Source organism: Plecotus auritus (genome assembly GCF_963455305.1).
Source record: "Plecotus auritus genome assembly, chromosome: 8".
NCBI lineage: Eukaryota > Metazoa > Chordata > Mammalia > Chiroptera > Vespertilionidae > Plecotus > Plecotus auritus.
In genome coordinates, this window is record NC_137782.1 from 53,242,659 (window position 1) to 53,261,248 (window position 18,590).

Below are 18,590 nucleotides of genomic sequence, written 5' to 3' on the forward strand. Positions count from 1 at the left end.
TACAACAGGCACTGAGAACAGTGCCTGGCAAAACTCTTAAGTGCTGAATAAAGGCTGGTTATTATTGTTTTGTAACCCTCACCTGAGGGTGTGATTTTTTTATTGATTTGAGAGAGAGAGAGAAAGACATTGATGTGAAAGAGAGATATCAATTCCTTGGTTCTGTATGTCCCACTGGGGATCAAACCTGCAACCTTTATTTGGTGTATGGGAGGGACAATGCTCCAGCCAGCTGAGTCACCTGACCAGGGAAGGCTAGTTAGTCTTATTGCAGTTATTAATGAAGGCTCAGCCATTCAGACCTGGTGTTCTGGATTCATAGCCACAGCTCATATCAGTAATCTGTGGTTAGGCAACCACTGCAGCATCAGTGATTAACTAAAGGTCTCGGATTCTGGGAATGCTTCAAAGGGAACACTGCTGCTCTATAGCGGAAGAAAGAACAGAGTTTCATGCAAAACAAAGGTCAATTTAGAATTTCTGATTGGAAGATCTATTGGAAATGACTTCATTAATCAAGGAGGTTTTTTTTTTTTTTTTTTTTTTTTGCTTTTTTCTGTTTGTCTTTCTTTCTTTCTTTCTTTCTTTCTTTCTTTCTTTCTTTCTTTCTTTCTTTCTTTCTTTTTTTTTTAGATAATCTGTTTCTGGAAGAGTACAGAAAAAGCTGGAGTGGATTTCATTAAAAGGGGAAAAAAAGACTAAATGGAACCAGCATTCTCTGGAGTTCAGAGAGGTCTCCATTATTCAGTGTGATCCTTTCTTTTCTGTGTTCCTCCTTCATGTTGACCCCAAACCCACACACTGATGGAGTTGGGCGTTCTGAAAGAGGAAAAGGATTGGGTGGCATATGGTGTGACACTCTGGAGAATTGTGAAACAGGTTCTGCATCTTACTGAGTTTCTCCACTAATCCATAATCACTGGCTGAGAAGTCATGGCGATGCTTTTCCCTCTTGAGAGAAAAGAACAAAGTAATAGCCATTAGAAGATAACAGATTTTTATAAGATTATCAAGGAACTCAGTCACTGAGATCAAGTGAAGAATGTTTATCAGTGTTCTCTTTCCCAAACTCACTCCAGAACCCATACTACTTCCCTCTACCAACCAGAACAATGAAAATCATATACACTTCTAAATTATGAAAAATAATCGGTGTCCATTGAAAAATGTCTCCCATGCAAATCTAGGTTCATGTGGCTAACATGCTAAATGGCATATACATGATGACCCTTTAATTTTATCTCAAATTAATACTTATTACATAAATTGTAAAGTTAACATCTCTCAAGACCTCTCCTTTCAAACTTTGTTGTGTTTTCTTTGAATAACTAAGATTTTTAGAATTTAATTTATTTATTGTCTAAAGCAAACTTCGTTTTTTTAATAGTTATGTGATTATATAGTTCTGTTTAACCATAAATAGCTTTTATTTTTTCATCATAAAAGCAGCTTTATTACAATAGATTAGAAATCTTTGAGCATTGGAAGAGATTGGTCTGTGAGTCTTCACTACCAAACCTGAGAAGTACAGCAGCTAGTGGTATTACCCATGAACAACAAATAGCCAAGTACAGGTCTGGCAGAACTTCAGAGGTATGTACCAAATCCTTTGCAGAGCAGAGAACACCAGGTCACGTTGTGTATTTGATAACTTGAAGAAAGAAAAAAATTGAACTAAATATCATCAAATGTACTAAAATTTATTATCTGTTAGCCAGTTGAATTCTACACCTACTTGGAGCAAATCAGAGGAATGGGGCCAACCAGATTATAGGATAGAGGATTGAGTTTAGCAACTTACTGTTGAATAAATAATTTAAGGTATCTTGGGTTTTTAAATGTATTTAAAAAGGAAGAGAAGGTTAAATTAATGCGTTTTTGCATTAATGCTTTTACTCAGATGTTAAAATTTTAAAAAGTTTTATTTTTCATCTAAAGATATTGATTCATATGTGCTTTATATCACACACACAAAACATTGATACTTTATATTTAGAAAATTTGGTAACAATATGAAGCAAAGGAGTTTCAAGGGATAATCTCACTTAGTAGCTATGTTTGATAAAACTTTTCAAGGTCTAATTAGTATCTATGGATCTTTAAGTAGCAATTAAAAATCTCTACATATTATTTATTGATTTATAAAGACTATTATAGCCATTTCACTTTCATTCATTAATTAAACAAATTTATTAAACAGAACCTATTCTGTGCCAGGAACTTCTAAGAATTGATTTTACAAGCATATAAAGTTGTATAAGGTAGGCAATCTGCCACAATATTTTTATGGAAACAAAAAAATTGAAAAAACAAATATTCTTCAATAAGGGATTGATTAAGTAAATGATGGTTCATTGATATAATGGAATACAATGTGAACATCAAGAATGAAACTGTAGATCAATATTTATTGTAATGGAAATATATCCAAGGTACATTTAAAGAAGAAAATCAGCAGGTTTTAAAGGTGTATATAGTATCATTACGTTTTGTAAAAAACAACCTATCATGTGCCCACCCATCTTTGGAGAAAGTCTGGAAGGATATGCACAATAGAGGCCAACCTTTCTATTGTGAATGAATGGTTGTATAATAAATGTGTGTTACCTTTAAAATTAGAAATAACAAAGCTCTTTCAATTAAAAATTGCTGGAGTAATTTTTTTATTTTGTAAGTAAAACATTCTAGAAAAAGTGCTTTAGACTGGGTGCTGAAAGTCTTGTTTTGAGTTCATACCATTCTCTCTATTTGGGTATCTATTTTGAAAATTTCTGTAATAAAATGTAAACATTAAAAAAGGGGGGTTGCATTTTATCCCCATTTCTCTCTCTGTGACCTAGACTGAGATAATTTTCCACTCTGAGCCTTATTTTCCTTATCTGAGAGGCAGGACAGACTTTCCACTTACTGGTGACTTTGAACCAATTACGTAAATGTTCTGTTGTTCAGTTTACCTATGTCAGGAATGATAGTTATAATGGCATTGATAGTGATAGTAGTAACTACCTGATAGAGTTGTAGTAAATGAATTAAATACATCATTAGTGTTTAACAAGTTTTGATTATAATTCTTGTTTGCATAATGGGATGCTGGTGATGATGATGATAATGCTGGTAATGAGGATGACGATGATGAGAAGGAGGAGGATGCTAAAATAAGTCTTGAAGGTTTGTTGTGGGGATTAAATTAAATACTTGACACCTATTAAGTATTTACCAAATGATAGTTGATCACTGGAGGTAATACAACAAAAAACACAGTTTGAGGAAGTTATCTTTGAGAGAATAGCCAACATTATTTATCTTAGGTCACATCTGGAAAATAGATAACAGAAGATTGAATGCAAGACTCTTGATTTTGATTCATTGAGTAAAATACCCCTTCTCTGTTAAATTATCCAATATATCTCCCTATTTTAAAACCTGGACTTTCATATTAAACAGCATAAATATTTCTATATTTTATTTCCAGAAATACTTATTGGTTCATTTTAATTCTTTATTATTCCATTACCTCAAAACAGTTCTCACTACCTTGCTTGAGATTCTTTTTAAATAGAGGCTATACAATTATGCTATTTTAAATAATTTAGAGTGCTGTGTTTCCTACCACCTATCCATTTGTATAGTGTATTCTGTGTGCATGGCTATTGGAAGCCAACACACTGCCTGGTCTTTTCATACAGAGCCATTGGACATGTGAGGATCAGAAATGATGTCTATGTTAATGATATATATTAATTTAACACATCAGCAAAGGAAGGCTGAGTGGTAGATCATGTTTAGTTACAAATAAGGGAAGAATTCACTGCTTAGGAGTGTTCAAGTCACAGGTGAGTAGCAAAAGGTTTTTATTCCTTCCCTGACGGAATAAATTTATCTCCTTAAAAGTCACCTTTATGCTTTCTACTTGTCATTAGGAAGGCTGCATTCTGTATTTCAATTTTATGTGGACAAGACATTAATTTTAGGAGAAAGACATTGTTCTGTGCTGGAATTAAATGAGGTTATTATTGGTTTGAGTAGTAAAGGTTGGGGGGGGCGGTCAGCTCATGTTTGGCTTTAATGAGAAAAGTGCTAAGTGAATATGGTCCTCTTGACTTTTTTGGCATTGAAAGCAAAATATAAATGGGGCAATGGACTTGAAAGCCATCAGTAGCCTCTCTAAGTACCAGGAATCAGGGTGTACAGGTGATATAATCAGAAAGGGCATGTGGTATAAGAATATATCAGTCCTTTCTCAGTGGAGAGATTGATATGACCACTTGGAATTGATTTTAGATAGAAGAACCCAAAGAGCATTAACTTCTGCTGTTGAGAAGGAGACCTCAGAGGTCACCTAGTTTAAAGCAAGTTCAACCCTTTCAGCAATAATGTCTATCTGTTTCTTAAATATCTCCAGAAAGAGAGATTTAGTCATGCCTCCTGATACATAAATGTCATCAAATTGTCAGGAAGGAGAGAAAGCTGGTCATTAGAGCAGGATGAATATTTAAAACAACCTAACTTTTCAAATTTGAGAGACAATAAATGAGGTTTTGCTCAAATAAAACCAAGAAGACCAATTTTGCTCTATTCAGGGAAAGTTTATGGGATTGTAGAGGAGCACCAGTTAATTATAATTAAATAGTGCCTCCTTCTCATTCCTGCAGTAGCCACACTTCTGAAAGGAAAGTTCATATAGTTTTCACTTTCTCACTTCCTATTCACTCTGCTACCTAGTGATTACTGGCTTTGCCTTCCCTAATCAATTGAAATGGCTTCTGAAACTTACCCAAGGTGTTCTTGCCCAGTCCACAGACACTTTTCAGGCTTATATTATTTGACCTCCCTGTTGTATTTGAGAGAGGAGGATGTTTCTTATAAGTACACTGAAATACATGGTCTCCTATGATTTCCTTAAATGGTAGGGTGAGGGCTGGGCTTTCTCTAGCTTCCCCTCTAAATCAAAAGAGATTGAATTGTCCTAAACACATTTCTAGTTTTCTTTTCCTTTTTGTTTTTGTTTGAAATTTAATGAACAGTAGGCCAAAAATTGTGGTCTGTGGCTTACACATACTAGTATTATCTGATTTAATGCCCCACAATATCAATAGGAGGGAGGTAACTTCACCTTCATTTTACAGACGAGAAAACTGAAATGCATAATGGTTAGTACTTGCCCAGGGTTATGTAGCTAGTACAGCCTAGATTTAAACCAGCATTGAGCCTTTGTCAGGTGTAGGATAACAGGGTTGCTAAGTACTCAACCTAGGCAGGAATCTACTGTTCAGGACACATGTTATGATGGCAGGAATAAAGTATAAGTTGGGGTGGTAGAATGTTACTGGAACACACAGAATGGAAGTGACAGAGTAGGATTATGTACCTGTGAGATTTGCAAAATGGCTTCAGAGGCCACGTAGGGAACAGTAAAGTCATGATATGAACTTAAAATGAAACATTCCTTTCTAAAGGGAATTGTTGGTTTAGCTTATTATATTAATAACTACTAATTAAATGTCTGCTTATCCCGTAGGTCATGGACTTTGCTCACCTTTTTCTTTGCTGTATCCTCAACCTGTAATACAAAGGCAATTAATGAATATTTATTGAATGTTACAAACCCCTTTCCTCTCAGAATTCTCTGACATGAAACTACACTCTTCATTCTTTCCTCCCCAATCACTGGCTACTCCTCACCAATCTCTTTGTGTGTTCTACTTTCTGTTTGATCTCCAGATGTTTCCCAAGAGTCAACCCTCAACATACATGTCAATCTACCATACTTATATTTTAGGGTTATAAACTCCACCTAATGGCATTAGCTATTGTACATCTGTTTGCTTTAAATTTGAATTTAGTTCAGTTTGAAACTAAATTAGTTCAGCTTGAATTTCTCTGCTGAGCATCCTAACTCTGTGTCCAACTATTTCCTACTAAAGTCCACTATGGACCTCAAATTCAGTAAACCTAAGGGAGAGCATACTAAGCTCCATTTTCAAATATTTGTGTCTTACTGTCAGTATATATTTTTATTCCAAAGGGAAGGTCTAGAGCAGGGGTGGGCAAACTTTTTGACTCGAGGGCCACAATGGGTTCTTAAACTGGACCGGAGGGCCGGAACAAAAGCATGGATGGAGTGTTTGTGTGAACTAATATAAATTCAAAGTAAAGGAGCGGAGGGGAGAGCAAGAGAACCGGATAGAACAGATGGATCTGGCCCGCGGGCTGTAGTTTGCCCACGGCTGGTCTAGAGCTTACATTAGATACTTTAAAAGTACTATGGCCCAAGGAAAGATCTATTTACTGTGCACTTTTCCTAAGACAAAACTCTTTCCCATGGGTCATGATCCCAATGGTTGGGGCAAATACTTCTATGCAGACTTACAAATACTGTATTGGCCTTTGCAAAATTTCTCATCTCAATCTCATGCCCCTTGTGGTGATAACATAATTACTTGGTTTACGCATATGGTAACTTGCTTTGTTGTGCTATAATTCATGGTATGCTTGCACTCAGGCCTGCTTTTAGGACTGGCTTTCCTGTCTATTTGGGGCACTTCCATTAAACTGAAATGAACTGAAGCAAGGACAAATATTTCCCAGGATGCAAAAAAGGGAGAAGCTTAAAGAAGGAATAGGCAACCATATCAAGTGATGCAGAAACGAGGAAAATGAGAAAGGGGAAAAGGTAGTTCGGGGGATTTAGGGATAAATGGTAACTTCTTAGTAAAAAAATTGAGAGGAATTGTGGGAGAGTAAGACAGACTATCTTATCTAATAAAAGCATAATATGCAAATTAACCATCACTCTGCTACACCCACAAGCCACGCCCACCAGCCAATCAGGAGTGAGTATGCAAATTAAACCAACCAAGATGGCTCTGGCCATGGAGTGAGCAGGAGCCTTGGGTTTCCCAGGCAATGGAGGAAGCCAAACTTTCCGCACACCCTGGCTGGCCCAGGCCTCCACTCAAGGCTACAAAGTTTCAATTGTAGAAAATAAATAAATCCCAGATACCAGGGCCTCCGCTTGGGTCACCAGGGGGCATGGCCATCCTGTAAACCACCACAGGCCCCTTGCCCAGACTGCCCCACGCCCCAAGGGAACACCCACCCTGATCTGGGACACCCTTCAGGGCAAACCAGCCAGCCCTCACCCTTGCACCAGGCCTCTATCCTATCTAATAGAGTAATATGCAAATTGACCATCACTCCAACACACAAGATGGTTGCCCCCATGTGGACACAAGATGGCCACCACAAGATGGCCAGCAGGGGAGGCCAGTTTGGAGGGACCAGGCCTGCAAGGGAGGGCAGTTGGGGGCGATCAAGCCTGCAGGGAGGGCAGTTAGGGGTGACCAGGCTGGCAGAGGAGGGAAGTTGGGGGCAACCGGGCCTGCAGGGAAGGGCAGTTGGGGGGGACCCAGGCTGGCAGGGGAGAGCAGTTGGGGGGGACCAGGCCTGCAGGGGAGGGCAGTTAGGGGCAAACAGGCTGGCAGGGGAGCAGTTAGGCATCAATCAGGCTGGCAGCGGAGTGGTTAGGGGGTGATCAGGCTGGCAGGCAGAAGTGATTAGGGGCAATCAGGAAGGCAGGCAGGCTAGCAGTTGGGAGCCAGCAGTCCTGGATTGTGAGAGGGATGTCTGCCTGTTTAGGCCTGATACTACCTGGATTGGGCCTAAAGGGGCAGTCGGACATCCCTTGAGGGGTCCCAGATTGGAGAGGGTGCAGGCTGGGCTGAGGGACACCCCCACCCCCCCGTGCATGAATTTCGTGCACCAGGCCTCTAGTAAGGTGATAAAAATGGAATAGATAATGAAGAGAGTATGAGGAAGGGCAACTAAGAAGGGCCCAGACATAAAAACAAGGTGTATTTAATAGTTCCTTGTCAAGCTGTGCTCAAATTGCAGATTTATGAGGGTGCTAGAAAGGGCAGCAGTGACTATGGTGGAGCCAAAACTAAGATGAAGGACTTGAAGAATGATTATGGAGAAAAGGGTTAGAGTTCTTGATAGAGAACGTCAGGTTCAGGAGTAGTAAGGTAGAGAGCAAGATGAAAGCAGAAAACAGTTAAAGAAGGTGAGCCTCTAAGTCAGGGGTGGGCAAACTTTTTGGCTCGAGGGCCACAATGGGTTCTTAAACTGGACCGGAGGGCCAGAACAAAAGCATGGATGGAGTGTTGTGTAAACTAATATAAATTCAAAGTAAAGGAGCAAAGGGGAGAGCAAGAGAACTGGATAGAACAGCCAGATCCGGCCTGCGGGCCGTAGTTTGCCCAAGGCTGCTCTAAGTGAAAATCTAGTGTTTGACACTTTTTAAAAAATATATATTTTTATTTAAAAAAAGATATATTTTTATTGATTTCAGTGAAGAAGGGACAGGGGGAGAGAGAGAGAGAGAGAGAGAGAGAGAGAGAGAGAGAGAGAGAGAGAAACATCAATGAGAGAGAGAATCATTGATTGGCTGCCTCCTGCATGCCCTACACTGGGAATTGAGCCTACAACCTGGGCATGTGCTCTCAACCAGATCGAACCTGGGACCCTTCAATCCACAGGTCGATGCTCTGTCCACTGAGCCAAACCAGCTAGGTCTGTTTGGTACTTTTTTCAGTGATGCTGAGGTGGTTGAAGTTTGTTATTTTTGTGAGTAGTGTAGCAGGATGGAGGTGAAATGGGTGAGAGATTGTGGGACAGTATGTGTTGTAATTTTAAAACATATTGGCAAATTCTTTGGTATTTTCCCCATAAGAGGTTTAGTCTCATGCACTTCCCCTCAAATAAAGGCCGGCCTTAATGATTGGCTTCTAACAAATAAAATGCAGTGTAAGGGATGCTGTGTGGCTTCTGAGACTAGGCCATAAAAGGCGATACAACTTCCATCTGGCTCTCCTGTGGGATGCTTGTCTTTGGAACCTAGTCCGTGTGTTTCGAGGAAGAACAGGCCAAGTGGAGAGACCCACTTGGAGAGGCACTGAGGTCTGTGACCTTAAGCCTAGGCTGAGCTCCCAGCCATATCCAGCACCAACTTGTTAGTCCTGGCTGTGAACCACCTGGGAAGCAGATCCTTAAGCCTTTGTTTGGATTACCCCAGCTGATGCCACATGGAGCAGGGAGGAGCCTTCCTGCCAAGCCCTGCTCAAATTGTTGATTAGGGAGGGAAATTCATGATTACTAATATTTTAAGTCAAGTTTGTATGCAGCAACTGAAAACTGGAATGGAGTTTCAGCAAGGTAATATGAACAGAGATGTTTCTCTATATCACTGTGGTCCCTTCAAAGAGCAAAAATGTTGGACTTTGCATGATCTTTGTTCAAATCTTTGACCACTTGTGTGACTTGGAACAGGTTACTTAACATTTCTGAGCTTCATTATTTTTTTCTTGTCTTTAAAGGGGAAATGATAAGGACCTCAAAGATTATTGTGTGATTTAGAAATAATTGGTATAAAGCCAGTGGCTGTTATCTAGTAGTCATTCAAAAAATGGTATCTATTATTTTTATTGGTAGGGAAGCTTGGGTTTTGGCTTCAAATTCTATTCTAACTGTGGCTTTGGGCAAGTTCTAAAACTTTTCTGAATCACGCATTCTTCTGTGTAGGGAGGGTGAAACCAACTTTGCAGGGGTGTTACAGATTAGAAACAGCATAGTGACTGGCACATGGTAGGCACTCAATAAATAGTAGATACATTATAATTAGTATGATGGTCCTGAGTGTATTATGGTCATTGATAGGAGTAGGGCAGACTAGAAAATTCTGAGATAAGCACTTTGAGGCAGTTGGAAGAAAGTTCTAGTAGAAGATGGCAATGAAGTTTTGGGAAGGAGGATGTTAATAATATAAGTTTCAAAAGAAGAAACTTTTGAATGATGAGTAAAATAAAGACTTAGAAGAAGGATTTTGAGCAACCCATTTCTTCTGCTAGTACCGAGAATAGGAGGAAATTGTTTAAGGAGATTGGAAAAATAATGAGTTTCTAAATATTAGAAAAGGCCACAAAACGCCAACATAATGGATGTAAAATTATGAGAGAACAAGGAAGGTAAAGAGACTGAAGGAAGTAATATGATTGGTGAGCACGATCAGCTTTAGGAATTTTAGTAAAGAAGACAGAGAACCTCTCTATCATTCCACAGACAACTCATGGTCATGGTTCTCTGCTCTAACATTAGCTACACACTTAGGCTTGAGTGGGACATGAGGTCATCCACCTTTGGGCTTAATCTCTCTTGAACTTCCTTTGACAGGAAGTCAAATTCTTTCCGTAAAAAAAGACTATCAATCAGTAATTTACTAGCTCAATGTCTGGGACCCCTCATCCCGAATTCTTCCCATATCTACCAACTTCAGTCTCTTTTACAAGCATCTTGCCCTTTAAGCATTTCCCATACTGTATTTAATAGTTAATGAATATCTCTTTTGTCTTGGACAAAAAAACAAGGTATATTCAACAGTTCCCAAGAAAGGTATATGTCAGCCTCTGAAAACATTTTTTAAAATGTTTTATTATTTAATTAGCATGATGTGTGTGCCTGTCATATACACCTTTGCTATAATATCCATTCACCTCATATTTATAGAGTATCTGATATGTATTGCATACTGGTATAGGCCCCTTATCCTCTTAGAGTTTATAAAAATATATGATGGTAGCTGGGAGGGGGTGGCAGTGATGAGGAGGTAGACAATAAACTAATAAACAAGTTTCACTAGAAAGAGCATCCATGACATGCAGTATATCTTGACCAATTTTAAGCCCCAAGCTCTTAGGTGCCTGAGAGAGTGCACGTAGTTGTTGGGCATGTTAAGAAAGGGGGAAGAGTAATTGGCCTAGATGGCTGACCCTCTACCTATCTGCCCACATTGTGCACTCAGATCCACTGGAGTTTAGGCAGGTCCTACTTCCCTGACTTAGTCTTGGGCTATCCATAAGCAACTTCCAATATCCTACTGGAGTTCTACTGTCTCCTCTTTCCATTCCTGATTGGGTACTGGGCTTCGAGGATCCAAGGTAGTGGTCCATTCAAGCACCATGAAGAAGATCCCTGAAAGTTTCTCTCAAGACTATTGCTACCCAAAATGCTAGCTGCAGTGAGGTGTTGAGCTTGTGCCTTGCATCTGCTATAAATAAAAGCTCACTATGGAAAAGATGTAGGCTGAAATAAACGCCGTTCTCAGTGTTGCACTGATTTACATTCTAGTATTGGCTATCTTGTTTCGGATTTGGAACAAGTTGTTTGTGCACAGGTGCTGATCTGCAGACTGCGCTTTGAGTAGCAATGCTCTACAGGGTAGGTTGCAAATTGGGGCTCCGTGTTGCTGCATCCAGCCTGCAGATATATTTTTTTGGGCCCTGCACACTGTTGTCAACATTTTGAAATGGAAAGATTTTGCATAAAATTTCACATTTCCAATAACTCCTAATCACGCCTTTGTTTTGTGTTCCTTTAACATCTGATGTCTGTGATTCCACATTCCTACATGGCAATAGTAATATGGAACTGAAAAATGACTCTCCTCTTTATGTGGGGCATGTACCTTCAAGGAATTCAAGGGATCCTTTTGGCCCAGTTTTTTTATTTATGTTGCCTGATGGTCCTGAGAGACATTTGATTTCATGACCTCTAAGCATCATGTGGGTCACTGAAGGCAAGTGTGATTGTATCTCAGCCCCAAGTAGGAAAAAGAACTGGGTTGGGTGTGATTAAGAATGCTCCTCCTATTCTTCCTTTATTCTTCCATCCATTCATGGAGTCTTCTTTCATATCCTTTCCATCATAAAAGCTCTCAAAACTCATTGCACTGAACCTGCTCAGTGATGAGGTTGGGAGAGGCGGGTGGAGGAAAGGTGATATGCATACACTCTTTCATGCACAGCAAAGTCACAGTTTCCATCTGTCAAGCACCGTTTTCCCAGGAAGCTGGGGAGTCATTAGATCTATAGACCTGAGGGCAAATCAGTGAGGGGTAAGAGGGGGTCTGAGAGGGCCAGCCCTGCCTACCACTGCTAACTGCTTAGAGATGAATTACTATTAACTTTCCCCAGAGAGGAGGTTATATATCAAAGTACTGCTTTAGAAAGTGCCTTTTGGTTTTCTAATGGTTCAGTGATCTTCTTGTTAAAAAGATTTTCATTTCAATGCTCCCACTAAACCTTACAAATTTCACAAAGTGGTGTTTGTTCTGACTTCTCTAAAAGCACACAATAGTCTCCAGTTTTAGTCTGATTTTTTGATGCATTTTTTTTCATCGTTTAAAGCCTTGACTGTGTTTTCTTGTGCTGTATATAGTATACTGATTGAAATAGAAAATTATGAGTATTTGTGATGCGTAATACTTGAGTTTGGGAAACTCTCATTTAGCCAGACTTCAGAAAAGTTCCGGAAAACCACTGTGATATTCTAAGACAAATGTGCTGCCTGGCAAACCCTCATGATTAGAAATTTACTTGCAGTTTTCTGAATTTTGTTTGCATTTCCTTTGTTTTTATGTATTTACTTGCTGTAAAATATGTGATTTTATGGTTCCTGACTGAGAGGAATGGGAGAAGAACTGGGTGCTGGGATCATCTTTCCCTCGATCTAAAGCAGCCGTGGGCAAACTACGGCCTGCGGGCTGGATCCCACTGTTCTATCTGGTTCTCTTGCTCTCCCCTCCACTCCTTTACTTTGAATTTATATTAGTTCACACAAACACTCCATCCATGCTTTTGTTCTGGCCCTCTGGTCCAGTTTAAGAACCCATTGTGGCCCTCGAGTCAAAAAGTTTGCCCACCCCTGAAAAGGCAACTGAATTTAGAATTTTAAGCGAGGCTTGTTGGGTAGGAGAATGCAAAAACAGTGCAGATTATAAGCCCCACCCAAACAGGAACCCTAACTAGAGGTTGCTTGGCAGAGAATGTGGAATCGTGTGCATGAAAGGTTTAAAAATCATATATAATAAATCTAGATCCTGCACTTTGGGGAACATAATTGCATAAATGAAAAAGAAAGCATTTTTACTAAATGTAAAATATTCTACAGTATAAACAGAATGAAGGAATGTTGAAGGGACACATTTTAGATAAAGGAGTATTCCAAGTTGAATACTATTAAATACTTAAAGCAAGGAGGCTTTGAAAAGGGTACTAGGTTCCATTGCTATTAGCATGACTAGATTTTATGGGCACAAAAACTATTCAGTGTTTCCCTGCCTCACCAACTTCAGTGTAATTTATTGAACATCTTCTGTGTGCAAAGTTTATATTTATTGCTTATTTGGTTCACCTGAGAAAAAGAACAGAGTGCCTAGATCAGGGGTGGGCAAACTTTTTGACTCGAGGGCCACAATGGGTTCTTAAACTGGACTGGAGGGCCGGAATAAAAGCATGGATGGAGTGTTTGTGTGAACTAATATAAATTCAAAGTAAAGGAGCGGAGGGGAGAGCAAGAGAACCGGATAGAACAGCCGGATCCGGCCCGCGGGCCGTAGTTTGCCCAAGGCTGGCCTAGATGAACTCTAGCCTTAATTGTTCTTTCCTAAGTTCTACTTTTCCCTACATCCACACTCTCCACAATGTGATTGAGGCTCCACCCATGGAGAGATGGAAGCTGCTTCCACCTTGAATCTGAGTTGGCCTGTGACCTTATTTGGTCAGTAAAATGCAGCAGAAGTGTGCCTGAAGCAGAACTTGAAAGCCTAGACCTCAGGACACCTTGCATGCTCTAGAGCTTGAGTGGCACTACTGAGTAAGCCCATATGCCCCAACCAGGCTCCCAAGTAAGTTGAAGAGTCTACCTAAGATTAGATGTTCCTAGCTGGCTTGACACTGGCTACAGATGCATGAATAAGTTTCATTGAACCTAGCTGAGGCCAGAACTGTCCAGCTGATTTTAGTTGTTGTTGTTTTAACCCATAAGTTTGTGTTGCTTGTTACACAGCATGATTGTGGGAATAGATAACTGATACAGAGGGAGTGTATTAGTCAGATTTGTTTGCAATAAAGCTGTATAACAAATAACTCCCAACTTTCAGTGGCTTATAATATTTACTTTTTTATTTTCTTCATAGATTCGAGGTTGGCTGTTTCAGGTTGAGGGTAAGGTTCAGGACTGTTCCATGTGTCTCTTATTCTGGGATCCTGGGCTACCCAGGACATGGTTTTGTAATGACAGAAGGCAGAAGCAACATAAGAGTCAAGCTAAATTACGTAAGCAAATTTAGTCTTTGTTTGTGTCATGCGCACTAAGATTCTTTTAGATAAAGAAGTCACATGGCCAACCCTAAAGTTAGTGTAGCAATGTACAGTTTATGAACAGTACCAGAGGCCCTGCAGAATGACATGATAAAGGGAATGATGTTTTCCTGTTACAGGAAAGAAATGAGAAATTGGGAGCAACAACTGACCACAGGGAAAACTATTCAGAAGGCAAAGTGGGGAAACTGTTTTCTGAAATACTTTATTAATGTGATAAAGAATTTGCCCCAGAAAAAGCCAAAACAGACTATTAAAGCAATTAATATGATAATATGAATGTGGAATATTTTTTCTCCTGAACCATGTTACTTGGAATAGGAATATGCAAAAATGTTTTCACTTTTATTCCTCTTTATATTCACTACATTTGGGTATTATGCGATATTTCTCCTTTTCTTGGTTTTACTATCCTCTTTTTTCTCTTGATTTTATAACTTTACCCCCTTTTAATGAAGTTTCCTTGGGTTAACAGTATTATTAAAACAGGAAACTATCTTTCTTCTACTTAGAAATCTTGTAGTAAACAAAAAGTCATATATGCAAGTGTAGGGTAATGTGAACTCTAATTATAAAATGTTTTTAAATTTGAACTATAAAATGAGTTGAAAAAATTAAACAATGGAATAAATTTATTTTATTATGGAAATGCAGGACTCTTGCACATAACAGGCTATATAACAGAAAAATTCTCTACACACCTTATTATAGATGGTAGGTCGCACTCTTCTCTATCTGAGAGTTTTAGAATCTAGACACAGTGTTTTGTGGTTGACTGTTAACATTGCTTCTTTCATTGATTGAACATTGCCACTTTATTATTTGGGAAATATGGCAATCACAAAGTTATTCTTCTTTGTTAAAAATGAATATATACCAGTATCTTAATATCTACAGCTATTTATCAGAAAAATTGATTTGAAATAACATATTGAAAAAAAATGAAGTGCTATACATATTGTTGGTTGGTTTGCCCTATGGACTTTCCCTTTAAAGGTGACCTCTGTCTCCCTGTCTCCCGGCATGGAATGTGTCGGGCCATGTGTGGAGGAGAGTCAGAGCCCTCTCCAGAGTTACTTTCCACCTTCTCTATCTTCTTGGAATTAATCCATCTCTTGTTCCTGACACCAGTCATACACTGAGCATATATGATGCCAGGGAATAAATTTGTTAGGTCTTTTCGGAGTAATGGATGTCAGAGGAGTAGAGGGAAAAGAAAGCAAGAGATACAGGCAAAAACACAATAAAGGATAGGAAGCTAGTATGAGGACCAGTGTACAAGGGAGAGGTGGAAACAGACATAAGCAGGTTTGAATGTAGAAGAGGTGGTGAGACCTGCCAGCAGAGCTGAAATACACCTTTGAGATACCATTGATTTCACTTTCTGGCTTCACAATATTTATTCTTGCTCATTTACACACTTCACTCTACTACCCAAGTCCTTTGTGCTTGGTTGGCACATCTGTGCCAAGTAAAAGCAATTTGGGCAATTCTACCTTGAGATTCTCTGTTTCATCCAACCCAACCTGAAAACACAGTGTGGATAAAATGAATATAGATTCACCAAGGGGGAAAAAGAGTAGTAGAAATAAATTCTACAGTGGATATTTTTGTGGAATCAAATAATGCCAGAGCTGGAAAGGAACCTAAGCACTATACTGTCCAACACCTCATTTTATAGATGAACCTAATGTCCGGAGAAGGAAAGTGACTTGCTCAAGGTCAAGTGAATGCCAGAATCAATATTTGAACCAAGCTCCTGTCCCCTGGGCTAATGCTCTTGATCCAGAACTTTCTTTCTAAATGCCGCTTTGAACCATTTAACTATTTTTATTTTTGCCATTTCTGTGGCGTCTGTGGGGGTAAGGAATCCTTTCAGCATGCAGTCCTTTCAGTGTGCCTGTTCAATCCTTCATTTAACAATATTGAATAATGTCTATTGTAAGTTCTGAATATTATATAGTAAGCACATAGGGCCAATAACACTTTATGCATTCTCATCAAGAGTGAAGTTGTAAGGGCCATAAGTGGCCTGATGGAAGAGGATTATGAGTATGACGGCTCACAAATCATGGCTATTCAACCGAAAGAACTGAGAGATAGTGCACATGAATTCTTCCTGTCTGACAGGCCCCCAGGGAGCCACCTGCCAACTGGGCTGAACATATAAAGACATCTACCATGTATGTTTTGTTCTGGCCAAAGGATTATGGTAGCAATAGAATGTTTGTCCTTGCTGTTCATTAATCTTTACTGCTTGCTTCCATAAATTGAATATTAATATAACTGTTGAACACTTACTAAGTTCAGGACCTTGTGCTAAGTACTTTATACTTGTGTGTTCATTCATTCATTCTTTCAGTCATTTAATCATTATTTATTTGTTTATATTTTGTTAATCCTCACCCGAGGATATTTTCCCATTAATTTTTAGGGAGAGTGGAAGAGAGAAGGAAAGACAGAGAGAAACATCAATGTGAGAGAAACACATTGATTGGTTGTCTCCTGCACGAGCCCTGACCAGGGCCTGGGCTGGGGAGGAGTCTGCAACCAAGGTATATGCCCTTGACTGGAGTTGAACCTGGGGCCCTTTGGTCTGCAGGCCAATGCTCTATCCACTGAGCCAAACTGGCTAGGGCTAACCGTTATTTATTGAGTGCCTACTATGCACCAGGCCCTGTTCTATTTTTTTTTTTATTCACAATATCTTTGGGATGTAGGTACACATGTTTTTCCTTCACTTACAGTAAAGGAAATGGACTTAGAGTTTAAGTAAAATTTCTCTAAGTCATGCAGTTTTGCAGTGTGTAAGTCAGGATTTAAACCTACAGGCTGAGTTTTTAACTTTTAGGCAAACAGCCTCCCCTGCCATTAGAAAGTCTAATGCCATAAATCAGGAAAAGCCTGATTATAATGTGCTTAGTCAAGGCTAGCCTTGGGTGGGAATAGAGTTAGTAGTTATCCATGTGGTACAATTTGTAATTCTTGAGAGAATCCCATGTCCCAAATAGTTTCCACTTAATGCCATACTGCCCACATCCCACAGATAGAAAGGTTTTCTTTTAGAATATGACAATGTGATTTCCAAGTGTAAATATAGCATCTGTCCCCAGTTCAGACTTTCTACTAAACTTAAAGTTACATTTCCAGAACCTTTCTAAATGTTCCCCAGGCATCTCAAAGGAAAGTTATCTAAAACTGAACTTAGTCATTGGGGAATGCAAATCAAAACTGAACTTAGTTGTCATTGGGGAATGCAAATCAAAACTACAATGAGACAAATAGCACTTCATACCCACTAGGATGGCTAGAATAAAAAAGACAGTAAGTGTTGGTGAGGATATTGAGAAAGTGGACCCCTCATATATTATTGGTAAGAAAGGAAAATGGTACAGCTGCTTTGGAAAAGGCATTTTCTCAAATATTACATATAGAGTTATATAACTCAATAGTTCCACATGTAAGCATAATTTCAAGAGAATTTAAAGCATATTTTCATACAAATCCTTGTATATGAATGTTGATAACAGTATTATTCATAATAGCCAAAAGGTGTAAACAACCCAAATGTTGATTGGAAAAATAAAATGTGGTATATCCATACAATGGAATGTATTCAGCAGTAAGAAGGAATGAAATACTAATATGTGCTACAACATGGATGAACCTTGTAAACATCATGCTAAGTGAGAGAAGTGAGTTAAAAAGTACATGTTGTATGATTCCATTAATATAACATGTTCAGAATAGACAGGTCTATAGCTACAGAAGGTAGATTGATTAATGGTTGCTTAGGAGTGAAGTAGAAGGTGTGTGGAAATGGGGACTGTAGGCTCATGTGTACAGGATTTTTTTTTGGGGGGGGTGTTTAAAATTTCCTATGGTGAGGGTTACAGAACTCTGAATATACTAAAAATACTGAACTGTACACTTGAAATGGGTGAATTATATTGTATGGGAATTACATCTCAATGAAGCTGTTATATATATTTTTAAAAACTGAGCTTGTTCCACCTATGTGGGAGTTCTGGGAGAATGGCATCTGTACTGTGTTCTTTGCAAGGGTCAGCTTTCTATTCATTTTTGTCCACCTACATTCATCATTATGCCTGGCCCATATTTGTCCTCTTTACAATGTAACTTGTCCTGTGGAAGAAAGTAGCAATTTCCTCTGTGCCAAGGAGAACATAGACTGGATGAACCCTGTGGGAACCTGGGAGAAATGGGCACATTGAAAGGAGGGAAGAGAGGGCACAGAATAATGGGATGTACTGAGGGCATCCTGCCTACATCAGTGGTTCTTTCTGTGTGTAGTATACAGTGGCACCACGAGAGGCAGTATAACATAACAGGCAGAGGGTGAGCTTTGCTCTAGGT

The 18,590-nt window shown here is 39.2% G+C and overlaps 1 protein-coding gene across 4 annotated transcripts in view; it reads right to left on the reverse strand.

Annotated features, from left to right (window-relative positions):
* The window catches only part of CDH20 (cadherin 20), a 228,792-nt gene that overhangs the window by 99,608 nt on the left and 110,594 nt on the right, over positions 1 to 18,590 (reverse strand). The window contains exon 2 of one of the 4 annotated variants that reach the window (XM_080685365.1): positions 5,537 to 5,560. The exons of the other annotated variants lie outside the window; for them this stretch is intronic. The gene's annotated coding sequence lies outside the window, so the exon portion shown is untranslated. The remainder of the gene's footprint in view (positions 1 to 5,536; positions 5,561 to 18,590) is intronic. 4 annotated transcript variants of the gene reach the window in all.